Source organism: Thalassophryne amazonica, chromosome 6 (assembly GCF_902500255.1).
Source record: "Thalassophryne amazonica chromosome 6, fThaAma1.1, whole genome shotgun sequence".
Taxonomy (NCBI): Eukaryota; Metazoa; Chordata; class Actinopteri; order Batrachoidiformes; family Batrachoididae; genus Thalassophryne; species Thalassophryne amazonica.
In genome coordinates this window covers 33559622-33576753 of record NC_047108.1, presented here as the reverse complement: position 1 = coordinate 33576753, position 17132 = coordinate 33559622, and the positions used below count along the sequence as shown (strand labels likewise).

Sequence of the window (17132 nt, the reverse complement as noted above, 5' to 3'; positions counted from 1 at the left end):
AATAAAAATTTCTAAAATTGTCTTCCTCAAACTCAAACTGAAACCAAATCTCTAAAACTTGATAAAACCTGTAAATAATAATCAGTTTAATTGCCAGTTTTCTTCAGACAAGTCAAGGGATGAAAAAATGAACATTTCCAAGTCACTGAATATGTCTTGGACTTTATTTACATCAACTATGAAGAAATACAAAAGTTTCTTTCACCAAAACATTAAATTTAGGCTTTCATCTCAAATGTACTTTCTGTAAAATTGTTGCTGAACTATCAGGTCTCCTTTTTAAGAAAATCCTCCTTTATGCCACTTCATCAGGAAGCTGGATTATATATTTATAATTAATTTATATCAAGTTGTAGAGATTTGCTTTCAGTTTGAATTTAAGGAAGATAACTTTAGATTTATTTATTTAAAGTTGTGTCAGTGGTGTGTCATTCAGACAGCAAAATTAAGAGGTTATTTAAAAATATGTCTTTCAGACAGTAAAATTAAGAGGTTACACAGGTTTTATACAGAACAGAGGAGGAGTAAATTCCCTGTATTTCTTTCAGCCTAAGCATCTTCACGTTATATCTTATGAATCAATAGCTGCCTGCTTTTAACAACCTAGACCTCATTTCTGGCATAAAATATGATCATTTACTCACCAGTATAACTGTGGTGTCATTTGGGGTCCGTGAGTCAAACATTTTTCTTCTTCTACTAAGGTAGATTAGAAGTTTTAGTGGTACACAGCACTCACTACTGTACAGGAGGGGCCTAGGAGCCAATATGTGTCACTGATTTCAAAATGCAGCTCTTTTCAACCAGACGTGCAGTGCCATGACATATCAATCATCTGTGTCCAATCAGATTTCAGGAGAGTCCAGCGCAATCACTGATCTCTATATAATACTGGATAGCTCATTGGCCAATATTTTTGAAGCAAACTGGCTGCCATATTACCACTCCGATGTCCTGCTCCTGAACGCTCTTGATCTTTAATGATCTATTGATCCTTTATTCCTTTTAATTTTGCTAAAAAATTCCTTCATGTGCAGCTATAACCTGCATAAATTGCCAAATCAAAGGCTGGGGGGGGGGGACACGAACATTTCACCTGTGAGTATGATTGTAGTACTGAACAATAATTTGAAGAGTTCTATCCCTTATTGGTTATGTGACACTGACCTTGGAAGATTGAATCTAATGATGTTGACCAATGGGAGCAATGGCGCTATGGTGAGTGTGTTAACATTTTCTGTCAATTGTGTTATTGAAATTCCAGCAATCGACACTTCCTGACCACACCTGCTCATGAACCAGATTTATTGAACAATATCTACACTGAGCTTTCAATGCAGTGGCGTTTGTGCAAATTGCGTTACCAACTAGCTAAAACTTTCACCCACTGTGCGCTGTGACGTAGTGTAGTGTAGAAATGTATCACAGAAATGTTAATTTATACTAGGGATAGACCGATTATCGGCTGATTACCAGCTGGGCAATAATTGTCCGATAAATCGGCAGATTATCGGCCCAGCCGATGGGATAGACCGATTATCGGCTGGGCTGATAGACCAATAAATGGCTGGGCTGATAATTAGTCTATCCCTAATTTATACAGAGCAGTTTCCTGAAGAAAATCCTTCCAATTTTTTTTAACCTCAAGATTAATTTCTGATTACTGTACATTTTGAATTTAGAAAGTGGCACAGTGTTTCAAAGAAAAAAAAAAAGAGTAAAATGTCTTTGTAACTCATAGGCCTCAGCATCCCTGTGCTTTGAAAGACACCTGTTTTTCAACTCGGAGCTGCTGAAGATGCCGAAGTTCAGACCTCCCCCTGCATCTCGTCGGGACAGTGTTTTAAAGTTGTGATTGACCCACATACAAAATAATAGTAACGCACAGTGACTCAGAGAAATAACTTTATTTGATTACTGATTTGAAAAGATTAATACGCGTTAGATTACTCGTTACTGAAAAAAGCGGTCAGATTAGAGTAACACGCTACTAAGTAATGCCTAACCCCCTTTCATACTTGGTTCATTACCCAACATAATGAAAACCAACCTCTGGTATTTGGATGTAGTTTCCTTTTAGATTGTTTATGAATGTTTTTGACTCTATTGGGCCTTGTATTGTTAAAATTTTCCAATATGTCTTTGTCGACTGGTGTGTTTCCTTGTTCTTTTAAACATGCTGTTGTGGAACCACGGCTAAAGAAAGAAGGATTGGGACTCTATGGAACTGAAGAACTTTAGGCCAATATCAAAGACCCCCTTTTTGGCTAAAAGTCTTGGAAAAGGTGGTCTGTGTGTCCAACTTAAATCATTTTGCAGACTAAACAACATCTATGACACATTTCAGTCCGGGGGTACCGTGAGTTTCATTCCACTGAAATGCCTGTTGAAGGTGGCTAGTGACATTATGATGGCCGCTGATAGTGGTAAATGTTCTGGCTGGTTTTATTGGATCTGTCATCTGCATTCGATACCGTTGACCATGGCATTTTGATTAATAGATTGCGGGATACGGTGGCATGTCAGGTCCTGTATTAGAGTGGTTTAGCTCTTACTGGGTTGGTAGAACTTTTAGTGTTTCTGTGAACAATGTGCTGTCTGGATCTGCTGATCTTTGTGGCGGGCTCAGTCCTGGGTCCGATTTTGTTCCTGCTGTATATCCTTCCTCTTGGTAAGCTGATCCAGCAGTTCTGCGATGTGTCCTACCATTTGTATGCCGATGACTTGCAGCTGTACTGTTCTTTTAAGACAACTGAAGCACAGAAAATTTGTTCTCTCATTAGTTGTCTCACTAAAATTACAGAATGGCTAACTGAAAACAGCCTGCAGTTGAATTCTAATAAGACTGAGACATTGATTGTAGCTCCAGATAGTGCTATGTCTGTCATTAAGAATCACCTGGTAATCTGAGCAGCTCTGTTAAAGGCAGCCTGCGTAACCTGGGTGTCATTTTGGATGGAGGGATGTCTTTGGAACATCACACCAGGCAGCTCGTTAAGAACTGTTTTTTTCCAAATTTGAAACATTTCCAAATTACGCAAAATGGTGGCTTTTAATGAGCTAGAGATGATTGTGCATGCATTGTTTCTTCACGACTTGATTATTGTAAGTCTCTTTACATGCCTCAGTAAGAAAGAGCTGGCCCGCCTGCAGGTAGTGCAAATTCTGCTGCCGACTTCTTACCGCGCCCACAGGAGAATGCATATTACTCCTGTCCTCAAGTCTTTACATTGGCTCCCTGTTTTTTACAGGATAAATTACAAAATCCTCGTGCTGACCTTTAGAGCTCTACATGGGCAGGCATCGGAATACATTAAGGACCTGATCCAGCCTTATGTTTCCAGCAGGAGTTTAAGGTCTTCCAATCAGAACCCTGCTGATGGTCCCAGAACTTGTTTTAAAACTCGAGGGGACAGATCTTTTAAAGCTGTGGCACCTCGCCTCTGGAATGAGCTTCCCTGTTCTCTTCGCTCACTGGATTCTGTGGATGTTTTTAGACAGCAACTAAAGACACATTTTTTTAAAACTGGCATTTTAGTGTCAATTTATTTTATTGTTTTATATTTGTATGTGTTGTTTTTATTGTCTATTTATATCGTGTGAAGCACTTTGTGACCTTGGTCTGTGAAAAGTGCTATATAAATAAAGCTTACTTACTTACTTACTTTACTTTCCACAGCAACTACACCCTGACAGAATAAATGGGTATTTGGACCAGGCCTGGGACCTGGTGGAGGACAATCCGTGAGTGTTTGACTGGTTCCTAGAACTAAGCAACATGGACACCCTGTTTGAAGCGGGTCGGCTCCCGGAATGGGTTTGGAGACCGGAGGACTACCTGCCGGCAAAGCCCTCTATGCCAGACATCGATTACACCTATTCTGATCCTGACGACGGATTCCTATCAGATACTGAGGAGGACTGCGTTTTGGATCTGGTGAAGGACTCAGATGCCCTGGACTGATGTAACTTACATACTTACATAACATTGCTGAGGTGTTTTTTAGATCCGAGACCACTATCTTGATTGCATTGACAATCCAAACAGGTTAAAAAGGACGCCACATTAGCCACTGCTGAAAACATCATTCATGTAGAACTTGACATTGCCGCTGCCTACTCTGACCTGAGTAACTTCCAGACCCTCTTCATTCAAAGAAAAATCCCACCATACATAGACAACCCCATGGACTTCTTGTATTTGCCAGATCCACATGACTCCATCCCATTTTCCTTGACTCCAGACACTCCCTCATTTCAGCTTCCCACTCTGAATACAACCACGACCCCCGTGACGGACATGACCACCCCTCAACCACACACCACAGCAGTCCAAGACATACCATAAATCATACAGTCTCCAACCATGACTCCCACGACAGACCCAACCTCTGTTCACTCATCACACCCATCCACAACACCATAACCAGCCTACAGTTGGTCCTCCCTCAGTGGTCTGGCATATACACCTGTGCCCAGCTGTCTGTATTGGACTCAGCATTCCACACTCCTCAGCAGCAGCCGGCAATTTCCGCACCCCAGGTTCAGCCAGCGTTCCACGTTCCTCCACCACATTCGACATTCCATGCTCCTCCACCGAAGCTGGCATCCCACACGCCTCACCAGCTGCCGGCTGTCCAGGCATTACAACAGTAGCAGGAATCCCAAATTATTCTTTGATCTCCGCCCTCAACCAATACCACCTCTGGCACACGTGGTGCTACTAGGAAGAGGAACAAACGCCAGGTCCAAGCCTGGCAGGATGGATTGCAAAACAGCTTCTGAAGAGGCTGCAGTCCTCCAGCCAGTGCCACCATCATGGTCTGCTTTGAAGGCAGCAACTAGATTAACACCTGATCTGCCTCTAAGACAGGAGGCGGTCGCGGAGCGACATGCCTCCTCTGTTTTGCCTTTCAGGTCCAAAGGAGGGTCTGGCTCTTTTCTGGATGATGTTGTGGTTCCAGTGGAGCCATCCACCGAAGCCCTGGAGGACACTGCAGTTCCAGAAGGGCAATCTGCCACTACTGCTGGTGGTCTGTGATCTAGAGGAGACACCAGGTTCCATTCCTAATGGCATTGTGGCTCCGCCTCTGCTCCCAATGATGTCAGGGTCCTGGAGCAGCCAGCAGGCTTCAGAATTGCTGGCGTCTATGCTCCGAAGGAGCCATCTGCCGATGGTCTTGGTGGTATGGTGGTCCCAGAATGGCCATCTGCCCCAACATCCAATGATGTCTGTGATCTGGAGGAGCCAGCAGGCTCACTAGACCACTAGTGATGGTCTAGTGATGACCTCCAAGGGGAGGTGATGGTGTAATGGTTAAGAGTCGGGCTAGAGACCAGAGGATCCTCGGTTCAAATATTAGCCTGACCGGAAAATCACTAAGGGCCCTTGGGCAAGGTCCTTAATCCCCTAGTTGCTCCCGGTGTGTAGTGGGCGCCTTGTTGGGCAGCAGCCTGACATTGGGGTGAATATGAGGCATTGATATGTAAAGCGCTTTGAGTGTCTGATTCAGAAGGAAAAGCGCTATATAAATGCAGTCCATTTTTTCCCGATGACATTGCAGTTCCTGTGTCGAGCCATCCACCCCTGCTCCCAATGACATCAGGGTCCCGGAGGAGCTGGCAGACCTCGTGTTCAGTGGCATCTGTGCTCCAAGGGTCTCGTCTGCCTCTGGTCTTGGGGGTGTCGCAGTTCCAGAGGGTCATCCGCCTCTACCTCCCATGCTGTCAGTGATCCAGAGGAGCCAGCACGCTGAGTTACTGATGACATCACCATTTCAGAGGGGTTTTCTGGCCTGGCTCCTGATGATGTCCCTATCCCTGAGGAGCTGGCAGGCTCTGTGGTCATTGGAGCCTGTGCTCCGATGGAGCTGTCTGCCTCTGAATTGGATGATGTTGGTGGCCCTTTGGGGCCATCAGGTCCTCTGCCTGATGATGCCAGTGTTCCTGAGGGGCCATCTGGCCCTCCGCATGATAATGTCAGCATTCTGTGGAGCATCAAGCCCTCCACCTGATGGCATCAGTGTTCCTGAGAGGCCATCGAGCCCTTCACCTGAGGATGTTGGTGCTCTGGATAGGCTGTCTGGAGGCTCGTCTGATGATGTCAAAACTCCTGTTGGCCACCCGCCCCATGCTCCGGACTCAGCTTTGGAAACCTGTTATCTGTATTGCCGCCATCCTGGTGTGGCTGCGAACTCCTGTATGCTGTCCGGCCACCCTCTTGACTCTGTTGTGGACTCCTGTGGGGTGTCCAGCCATCGCCTGACTCTGCTGTGAACTCCTGTAGGCTGCCTGGTCCCCCTCCTGACTCTGTCATTGACTCCTGTGGACCATCCAGCCTCTCTCCTGACTCTGCTGTGAACTCTTGTAGGCATCCAGTTGCCAGTTGGCCACACGGCTGACCTCCAGACTTTGCCTTTGGCTCCAGCTGGGATCGCAAGGCCAGCCTCTAGGCTTTGGCTTTGCTCCTGCCAGCTGTTTGGCCTGTTATTAATTATTTCATGTTGGACAGTAGTCTCTTTCGTGTTCCCCGCTATGTTTGTCAGCGGTTTTGGTTTTTCTTGACTCATTTTGCCCTCGTTGCATCACTGTATTTTGTTGGATTGGATTTACGGGTTTTGGTAAAAAATAAATCACCTTGTTTTTCACATATCTCCTCTTTGGTTGCTGCCTGTATATTGGGTTCATCTAACGTTGCAAAATGTAACGTGTGTGTGCTTGTGAGATAATTCGATTCATATGCACACATTTTAATTTGAAAGACTTGCAAAGGGTGTAATGAATTATAATTGCAGTATATTGAAAGTGAAGAAGTGAAGAACAAAACATAAACCACTGTATTTTCTTCTGTTTTGTTTATTAACAACAATACTCTTCTAAAGTTTTCAGTATTTGAACACTTATCCCACACTATGGATTGATATGAAGTTTATATGCTATGCTATCAAAATGTCTGCTGGTGCTAGGGCATGGTAATTACAGATGTGTACAAATAGTGTGACAGCTATGTCATAAAACAATAACTGGTGGATGTGGCCTTCCTAATAAACATATAATTAAGAGAATGCATTATTGGTCAAAATAGAATATGACATTTAGCTTCATGCTCCACCAGCTGAGAATGGAATGATTGTTGCACTGCATATTATGAAAATTAAACTCAAATTTTTCTGTACTGCTACACTGAGAAGAGGTAGCTGCAAGAAGTATACCAATGCCACCAGTGCCCCAATCACCTTATCCAACTGGAACTACACCAGAAAGAGCATCAGAAATAAAACTTTTGCAAATCAACATGCAGATCCATATGGGAAAAAATGGGAGGAAACAAAATAAATTAGTCTAACAAGATGGCTGTAATGAAACAGAAAAGTACATTTTTACAAAGACTTGTTTTCCTGTTTTGGTACAGATTGTCTAGCTAGGTTATTTGTGTGACTACTAGCAAATAATACATTGACAATTACAAGAAGACTGCATAATTTTACTATACAGTATTATTTTACACCACACTGGAAACTATATCAGTTTTTTTTTTTTTTTGACAATTAAATCATCATTGGGATTGACAGGTGGGATGCTCAGGAATGGTAGGACACAAATGCACGGCTCCAGCAGACAGCTCTGATTTTTAGTAAACTTTACTGATGTGTATAGCAGTGGTCAGTACACGAGTAGGCATTCCAACAAAAGCAGCAGTACAGAAATCATCAGGCTAAATGGCGTGGTCAAGGCCATAGGCAGGAGGTCAGGTAGACACTATGAGGCAGGCAGGAACAAGAATGCAGGTACAGAGCTGGAATGAAGGCACAAGCCAGGACAAACTGGCGAGGAACAAAACCACCCATTGAGCTTATAAAACCCCAGGTGGTAATCAGTAAATCAGGAACAGGTGCACATGGAAGCACCAGAAGCAGGGCGTGGCCAGAGAGAGAGAGAGAGAAACACCCATCACCAAGAACCAAGAGAGAGACAACAGAAACAGAGACAGACAGACCCAGCAGAAAACTCCCAACAAGAGAATAACCAAAACCCCGATAATACAAAAGTAACAAAACTCAAACTCTGACAGGGACAGAATTCTACCAGTGATGAAGTGTTATTTCTAACTAATACACATTGTGCTTTCCATCACCATTTTAGAGTTTGTTTATATTTCCACTAGGTCGGTAAGAATACTTGTTTCTTAATCTGCAGTAGCTATAGAAAAGAAAAAAATACAATTCACCGAAAATATGCAAAAAGGACCACAGGGGGATACAATGTTGACAGATGCAGCCAGGGACAGGCATCAACCTTCTGGGACAGGCATCAACATTCTGCTTGTGTGTGCGTGCGTGTGTGTGTGGGGGGGGCACAGAGGCAAGAAGACTAGGGAGACACCTTTACCTTCCTTTACAATGAGTTCAAATTAGTTTTCTTCTGTACTTTTGTACTTGGACATCACCGATGTAATGCATAAATGGTATCATACAATACAGAGGAGCTCCCAAAGCCGGAAGAGACTCATTGTGATATGATTTTATCAGGACAAACACAGCAGCAGGGTGATGCTGTGTTCCCTGGCCTGCAAGCTGTTTCCATCCCCCTGGGATGTTATTCTGGCTGAAGCCACAATATTGGTGCGTCATTAAGTTCACATCAGAGAATGAGACAGTGTTACACCTCGTCCATGTGAGATGCTGCAAATTATAAACAAAGAAGATCTATGCATAGATTTAGAAGCCTAAAAAGCAGTGCCCTACTACAGGGTCTCCACATTGTAAATATGTGCTCAAACCATGAAGATGTGACAGCATCAGACAGAGATGGATTTCTGTTTGAGTAAGAAATATCAAGGGGTGTGTTTGTATCTTGCATTGCTCATCAGATCTCTTTAGCCAAGTCCTCTAGGATTTTCTTCATCTGCAGAAAGAAAGGGAAATGACAAAGAATGAGGGAAAACAAGAGAAATCATATTAAAGAGGTTATATTGTGCTAAATCAAAAAAATGCTATCAAAAAAATGTAGGTCTAAAAAGGCTCCTTTCATAGATCTGACATATGTCACCAAAGTTTATATGTGAAGGGTTGAGATGCAAAGCTCAGTATCTCCAAAACCACAACTTTTTAAAGCTGAAGCCAACATGCACTTAACTTCTTAAGCCCCAGTCACACTGTGACAGATCAATGAAATGCATGAGGAACTGTTTCTACACATTCATTTTCATTGTTGTCCGATAAAACTCCTTTTCCCATGTGCAAAATGTGCTTCTTCTCAGCTGATGTCCTCCAAGTTCATCAGAAAGTTTTGTGCATGCTCAAAACTTTGAGCAGAGATCAGGTGGAGCGGTTTCCCACTGCCTGCATGTTTGTTTGCTGTTTATCCTCTGCCTGTCTTTTATTTTTCCTGCAGCTGTTGGATGGTTCATTCTGGAGTTCTGACTGGTCAAACGTCCAGCATAAGTGTAGAAAGGACAGACACGATAAGCGCAGCTCCATGTCTTGAACAAATAGTCAGTGCACTCTCTCTCTCTGTCTCTTGCTGTCTCACTTTCTATTTATCCTGCTCTCTCTGTGTCTCTCTCACTTTCCTTCTTTCTATCTCTCAGCCAGCAAACGCTGCGGTGTTTGAGTAAGGAAACATGACGTCATGCTCTCAGACCATCAAACTCTGCTCAAATGCAGCCTATTTGTCTGTAAACTGGGAAAATCCTTCTGCTCAGCGCAGAACTCTGTGGAAATGCAATGTCTGTCCATTGGTGCCCCAACTCCACAAATTTGCCAACAGACAAATTATTTAAATACATAACCAATCCTTTTGCCCTATGTGTCTGTCTTTAGGTGCAGACTATGAAATAATTTGAGCATACATTTTTACGGCCCCAATTCCAATGAAGTTAGGACGCTGTGTGAAATGTAAATAAAAACAGAATACAATGATTTGCAAATTCTCTTCAACCTATATTCAATTAAATACACCACAAAGACAACATATTTAATGTTCAAACTGATAAACTTTTTTGTTTTTGTACAAATATTTGCTGGTTTTAAAATGGATGCCTGCAACACATTTCAAAAAGCTGGGACAGTGGTAACAAAACACTGGGAAAGTTGATGAATGCTCCTGTTTGGAACATTCCACAGGTGAACAGGTTAATTGGAAACAGGTGAGCATCATGATTGGGAATAATGGGAATTGGCAAATTTGTTAAAAGTAAAAAAAACTGAGAAATCACATACATAAGTATTCACAGCCTTTGCCATGAAGCTCAAAATTGAGTGTAGGTGCATCCTGCTTCCACTGATCATCCTTGAGATGTTTCTACAGCTTAATTGGAGTCCACCTGGGGTAAATTCAGTTAATTGGACATGATTTGGAAAGGCGCACACATGTCTACATATAAGGTCACACAGTTGACAGTGCTTGTCAGACCACAAACCAAACATGAAGTTAAAGGAATTGTCTGTAGACCTCTGAAACAGGATTGTCTCGAGGCACAAATCTGGGGAAGGGTACAGAAACATTTCTGCTGCTTTGAATGTCCCAGTAAGTACAGTAGCCTCCATCATCCATAAGTGGAAGAAGTTCAGATTCACGAGGAATCTTCCTAGAGGTGGCTGCTCATCTAAACTGAGTGATCGGGGAAGAAGGGGAAGTAACCAAGAACCCAATGATCACTGTGTCAGAGCTCCAGCATTCCTGTGTAGAGAGGAGAGAGGAAAACCTTCCAGAAGGATAACCATCTTTGCAGCAATCCACCAATCGGTGCTGTATAGTACAGTGGCCAGATGAAAGCCATTCTTCAGTCAGAAGCACACACACAGCAGCCTGGCTGGACTTTGTCAAAAGGCACCTAAAGGACTTTCAGACCATGCAAAACAAAATTCTCTGGTCTGATGAGACAAAAATTGAACTCTTTGGCATGAATGCCAGGCACCATCCTGACAGTGAAGCGTGGTAGTGGTAGCATCATGCTGTGGAGATGTTTTTCAGTGGCGGGAACTGGGAGACTAGTCAGGATTGAGGGAAAGATGAATGCAGTAATGTACAGAGACACCCTGAATGAAAACCTGCTCCAGAGTGCTCTTGACCTCAAACTATGCCAAAGGTTCATATTTCAGCAGGACAATGACCCTAAGCACACAGCCAAGATAGCCAAGATATCAAAGGATTGGCTTCAGGACAACTCTGTTAATGTCCTTGAGTGGCCCAGCCGGGGTCCAGGCCTGAATCTGATTGAACATCTCTGGAGAGATCTGAAAATGGCTGTGCAGTGACGCTCCCCATCTAACCTGATGTCGCTTGAGAGATGCTGCAAAGAGGAATGGACTAAACTGCTAACTTCAGGGAGTATGTTAGTGGGGCGGCACAGCAAAACAATGGTGCATTCTGTGATCAAAGCATCAGATTTGGCACACATATTCTAAATTAACAAATGATTATTTTCAGATATGGAGACATTGTGGAGCTGACCTCTAATGAGCTACAGTGGTCAATAAAGAAACAGGGGTCAAAATTTAAAAATGCTCCAATCATGTTGAAAACTATACCACATTATTTGTCTGATCATAGGGATTCCAAAAAGGTATAGTCTGGACTCTCTATGACTGAATGTTCTGGAGTTATAGGGTAAAAACAGCAAAAATGGTGACAAAGGTCAGTTTCAGTTTGTACAGGGGTCAAAAGTTTAAGTTACTTCAAGTTTGGTAAAAAGTGATGTAAATTATTGGTTGAGCTATTAGGATTAATACATGGAATAGTTTTGACTCTGCTGAATACTTGGTCTCCAAAGTAAAGGTCAACATCCATTGGATTTGATAACATATATGTTACCCCATAACATCATAACTAAGCATGACAGATGGTGCAAACAATTCCTTTTTAAAATACTGTAAGTTCTATTTCAGCTGTCCATTAACTCCTCATTAGTAGTTATGAGTGAGTAAAACTGGCAGTTTCTCTTTGCCAGCATAAAAAGGATGTTTGACAGCACTCACTGGACCAATACTCAGAGCAATGGGAAAGTCCAAAGAACTCAGGAAGATCTCAGAAGGAGAAGTGTAGATTTAAACAAGTTGGGAAGGGCTCTTGGAGCCATTTCTAAACAACTGCAGATTCAAAGATCATCAGTTCAAACAACTGAATATAAGTACAAATTAATCACATGTGTCACCACTTTACTAAGGTCTGGAAGAAGACTTAAACTGTTACCATCGGATGAGAGGAAATTGGTTTGGATGTTCGGGAAGAACCGAAGAACTACCAAGGCTGAGGTCTGGAAACTGCTGGAACACCAGCATCACTGTCCACAGCGAAGCAAGTTTTCATTGGTGTGGACTCAGAGGGTGCAGACCAAGAAAGAAGCCCCTGTACCAACACTGACATCTTCAAGCTAGAGTGAAGTTTTCAGCAGCCCACATGGACAAGGTTTTATGGACACATGAGACAAAGATTGATTGTAGGAGTTAAGTTACACCTTTTAATCCTAAGAACACTCTAACACCTGCTAAGCATGGTGGTGGTAGCATCATGCTCTGGGGCTGTTTTGCTGCCAGTGGCACTGGTGCATTGCACAAAGTGTATGGAATAATGAAGAAGGTGGACTACCTCCAAATTCGTCATTGCCACCTAAAATCAAAAGCTAGAAGGTTGAAACTTGACCTCAATTGGGTGTTCCAACAGGACAGTGATCCCAGACACACATCAAAACTGGTTATGTATTGGATAAAGCAGGAATCTAGTGTGACCTTCCCAAAGCCTCGACCTCAACCCTACTGAAAATTTGTCGGCTATGTTGGATAGGGCAGTCACAATTATTACAATATTTGCCAATCGCAATTATTTTTCATATTCGCGATTATTTTTCATATTCACGATTACCGTGAATTGTTTATTTTATCCACAAAGCATAAAACGACTCAGAATCTGACGTCATTGTGCTGCAGCCTCGCTCACTCTGTTTCGCTCTCGTCTTAAGGCGGGACAATAACATGGAGAGTGAGGAGCGATCCGTCCTGCCATTTGGATAAGACGGCTGATTAAAACAGTGGCTGTCTTCTTCAAAGCCGTCAAAAATGCGGAGTTTACCGAAGCTGTCGGTGTGTGTGTGTGTGTGTGTGTGAGCGCGCGGAGTCAACAGGCTGCGAGGGAGGGGTGGGGGAGGAAGATTCCTGAATGGAGGCACGACACGTTACAGTCTCCTGAGAACCATCAGTGCACAGCGAGCGTGGAGCAGAGAGAGGATTTTAACCCGAGTGAACAAAAAACCAAACCGTGGAGCTGCCTTTACTTCTCTCTGAACTTTCTCTCCCGGTGTGATTCTGCCGTTACCGTCCTGTTCACACCATGTGTGCGTCATATACTGAATTTGAGATCATGAGATGAAATAAATGGTCAAATATCTTTAAAAACATTTAAAAATGAGTTAAAAATGAGAGCAAAAATTACACATACGAGTTTAAAAAAAACCCTGACGTGGAGAAGCTGTGGTGATGTTCAGACGCACAGATCACAAAAAGCAGGTGAGAACTCTGAACTTTAACAGCTGTTATTTTCCAAAGGTATTTATTTGTTCAATCTTGAGCTTAATGTAGTGTTTAAGCACAAAACGTGACTGATGAGGAGAAGCAATTTCAGAAATGCAACAGAAACAATCACAAATCAGAAAAAGTTGGGACTGTATGTAAAATGAAGATAAAAATAAAAATGATGCACTATTCCCAGTTTCTCCACTCACAGAAGCCAAACATTCTTCCAGTCGTGAAATTATACTACGATAGTAGAATATAAAGGGAAAAAGAAAAAAAAAATAGACAATATATTCGTCAATCGCAATTATTTGTCTGACAATTAATCGTCTCCGAAACTCCTAATCATGACAGCCCCAATGTTGGAAAGCCAGGCTCATGCCAGGAACAAACCAATTTAAATACATTCTACCAATTCTGCCAAGAAGAGTGGCCAAATATCAAGCCAGAATTATGCCAGAAGCTTTTTGGTGGCAACCTAAAGTGTCTGGCAGAGGTGCAGTTTGCTGAGGGATAATTAACCAAATATTAGTGGGGGTGTATATGTATATATTTGAGCCTTTGTGTATAATTTTGAGCCTGTGCAGATTAGAGAAGATCCAAAATCAATTCAAACTTGTGCAACCAGTTCTTGTTTTTTATTTATTTGTTTAATGATGTATGATTTACAATCATTCCACCCTGACAAAAGAACAGTTCAAACACATTATTAACAGCCCAAAATTACCATGACATTCATGCCCATGATAAGTGTATTTAAACCTCCGATCATACCTATAGGCAATGAGGCCTGTTGGTGCTGGTGCTTATTTCTGAATTCTTTTGCACCATGTGAGATTCTACAACTTCTCCTGAATGGGACACCAGTCCAACTCAGGTTACTTCACCAGTTAAATCAGGTACCTATTTACAGCTGGGTGGAAAGACAATATAGATAAAGTGTTTTGATTTGAACTCAGGTCTACATATTGGCAGACTAGCTCCTTATCCACGGAGCTACCTGAAGTACGTTTGTTAAAAAACAAACAAATGAAAAAAACAAAACACCATTTTAATTAGTTTTCAAGTGTTTTATTAAGACGTTATCAAACAGGTAAAATTTGAATTTTGATAACCTCAAGCAGACAAACCCTTGGACCTCAAGCAGACAAACCCTTGGACACCCTCTCATCTTTGGCATCCCCCTAAGTGGGGCTTGGGCCGCAGGTTCAATGTAGCTTGTAATCGGCAGTAACCTGGTGCATAATCGTGCATGACACTATGACAAGCTGCGATTGTGACAAAGCTGGCCCCATTACCTTAGGTTTTGAATCAGGAAGGTAAAAGTCGGCAATGGGAAACCAGCCTTAAGGTGCCTTGACACTTGCACGCATTTAACCCTTGCACTTCTGCGCAATTTATCGTGACAATGCCACCCGCTGTTGTGTGTTCCCAGCTGGATGCCACCCTTTGTGCCCCAGGACCCTGCATATATAAAATAATTGTTTCGTAGCAGATTAATCATTTTCTCTCAGAGTTTGGCTGTTGAAAACACCTCTAATCATTTCCGGAATAACAGAGGACTGTTCCAGCTACAGCTTTTCTCTTTCTCTGTCTCCTGCGCTCATAAGGTGGAGAACGTATTTGGAACAGTCGTAAAAGGTAATTATTTATAACGTTTATATTGTGGTAAAACAGTTGCATGTTCATTCCTTCTGATGAGTATCTGTAAAATTATGTTTATGATAGATTTAACATCTCGTTATTATCGTTCAGATGAGCTGCGCTGTGATGCAGTGCGCTGACGCGACTCACACTCAAACTCAGTGATTTTTAAGTGTTTGCACAATGCAAAGCTTTTCATAAGGAAAACCTTGAGTGATGACTTCAGGAAAAATTCAATTGCATAAACTGCAGAGCTTCTAAATGTTAAGTGTCAGCATGCTACATGTACCTCAGTCCATGTGATGACCCCGGCCAGCCGGCCTCTGTCTGTGACAAACAACGACTGACCTGCGACCACACTCAGGAGACTGTGGACCTGCAAGGATGCACAAGAAAGTGGACATGAACTCTTTAAATGTGCATCCATCCCATCACTGGGATGATTTGATGCTTCGGAAAGATATGTTTATTTCCTTTATTCAGACAACAAATTGCATTAACATTTGGGCAGACATTTTAAGTTATTACAAGACCTAAACATTAATTGTATAAGCAAAAGTGTTTTCATACACAAATATATGTTTTGTTTGTTGTTTAGTTTGAGGATATGCACTCACAAAAGCTGATGTCATGAGATCATGTGATTATTGTTTAGTCTGCATGTTGTCCTGTGTCTAGTACACAGGAAATTTTGCTGAGTACAATTTACTCTGCTGGGATAACATTTGGTCCCAGTCTAAATAGAGTTAAATATACTCTACCACAGGGCTACATCAACTGAACATAGTGTAAAATTGACTCTTATTGGAGTAAAACCACTTGCATTGACTACACAGTGTCACAGACTGAACGGTCCGCCCTAAAAATCGGTCCTACCTGCCTTCACTGCGCCTGCATCGTTAGCCGCGGTTCACCGATAAACACCTTGTTTCTGGTTAAAACTGCACTCCAGTCATCATCTGTCTCAGTGACAGAAATCTGAAGCTTTTGTACAACAATCATTTCCACATAAATTCAGCATTATTTCATCAGAAACGGCAGAGGAAGCGATCACAGCGCCACAGCTACACAAGTTGCTAGCTGTTGCGTTCACTGACCATCATTTCAAAACATCACAGATTAATGCCCTTGAGATGGCCTTGTTTCTGATTAAAACTGACTTTTGAATGATTTAAGAGGTTTTACTTTGTCACGTGATGGTTAATAATCCCATTAATCCATTTAATTGCTTTGGGTGAACACAGTCCGACCACAGAGGGTCTGAGCTTCGAAATAACACATGCGCAGTGGACCTAGGGCGGGGGGAGTAGGGTGCCTTATTTGAGAGAGTGGCGACATGACGAGTCAAAAAACGGTCACGTGACTCGTGGTGTCATCTTGGGTTCAAAATAGGATTCGCTGTTAATCTGTCTGCATGTAAATCCAGCTTTTTTATTTATTTATTCACTGAAAATGTCAGGTTGTTGTGCATTTGGAGGCACAAATAGACACAACAAGGCCTTCAAGATGTTCAGATTCCCTTCAGATCTGAACAGAAGAGAAATCTGTGAAAATAAAGTCAGCCGTGTGGGATGGAAGCCGACATCATCGTCAAAGTTTTGAGAGGTAAATTTATTGTTCAGTCCCTTGTACAGTAAAACTCACCTAAACTGTCATCGTACAAACCAGATATTTGCAGTCACCGGACAAAAAAGTCCCAGTGTTTTTGTATTGTTTTCCATTTAATAAACACCGTATATAATGGATTTTGTATGAAGGATTTTCACTCACATCAGATAAAATGTCCCACCCAATCTCAATGTATTTCCACTAAAAATCCAGAGCAGTCTGGACGTGCACAGTAACAGAGGTACAAATTAAAGTTCAGCGCTTTGACACTCGCAGATTTGAGTAAAGTGGGGCCGCAGTCATTTCTGTGATTAAAAGTCCATCCATTTTTTTCACACCGTGATCAGACACGGAGCCACAGCCTGGACATAA

At 42.3% G+C, this 17132-nt stretch overlaps 1 long non-coding RNA gene across 1 annotated transcript in view; it reads right to left on the bottom strand.

The window, feature by feature from the left end:
* Positions 1–17132, bottom strand: part of LOC117511596 — a 42290-nt gene continuing 25158 nt past the window's right edge. Inside the window, exons 3-4 of the long non-coding RNA XR_004560985.1 lie at positions 9105–9113; positions 1–11 (exon numbers count right to left, since the gene is read on the bottom strand). This is a non-coding gene — a long non-coding RNA (uncharacterized LOC117511596). The remainder of the gene's footprint in view (positions 12–9104; positions 9114–17132) is intronic.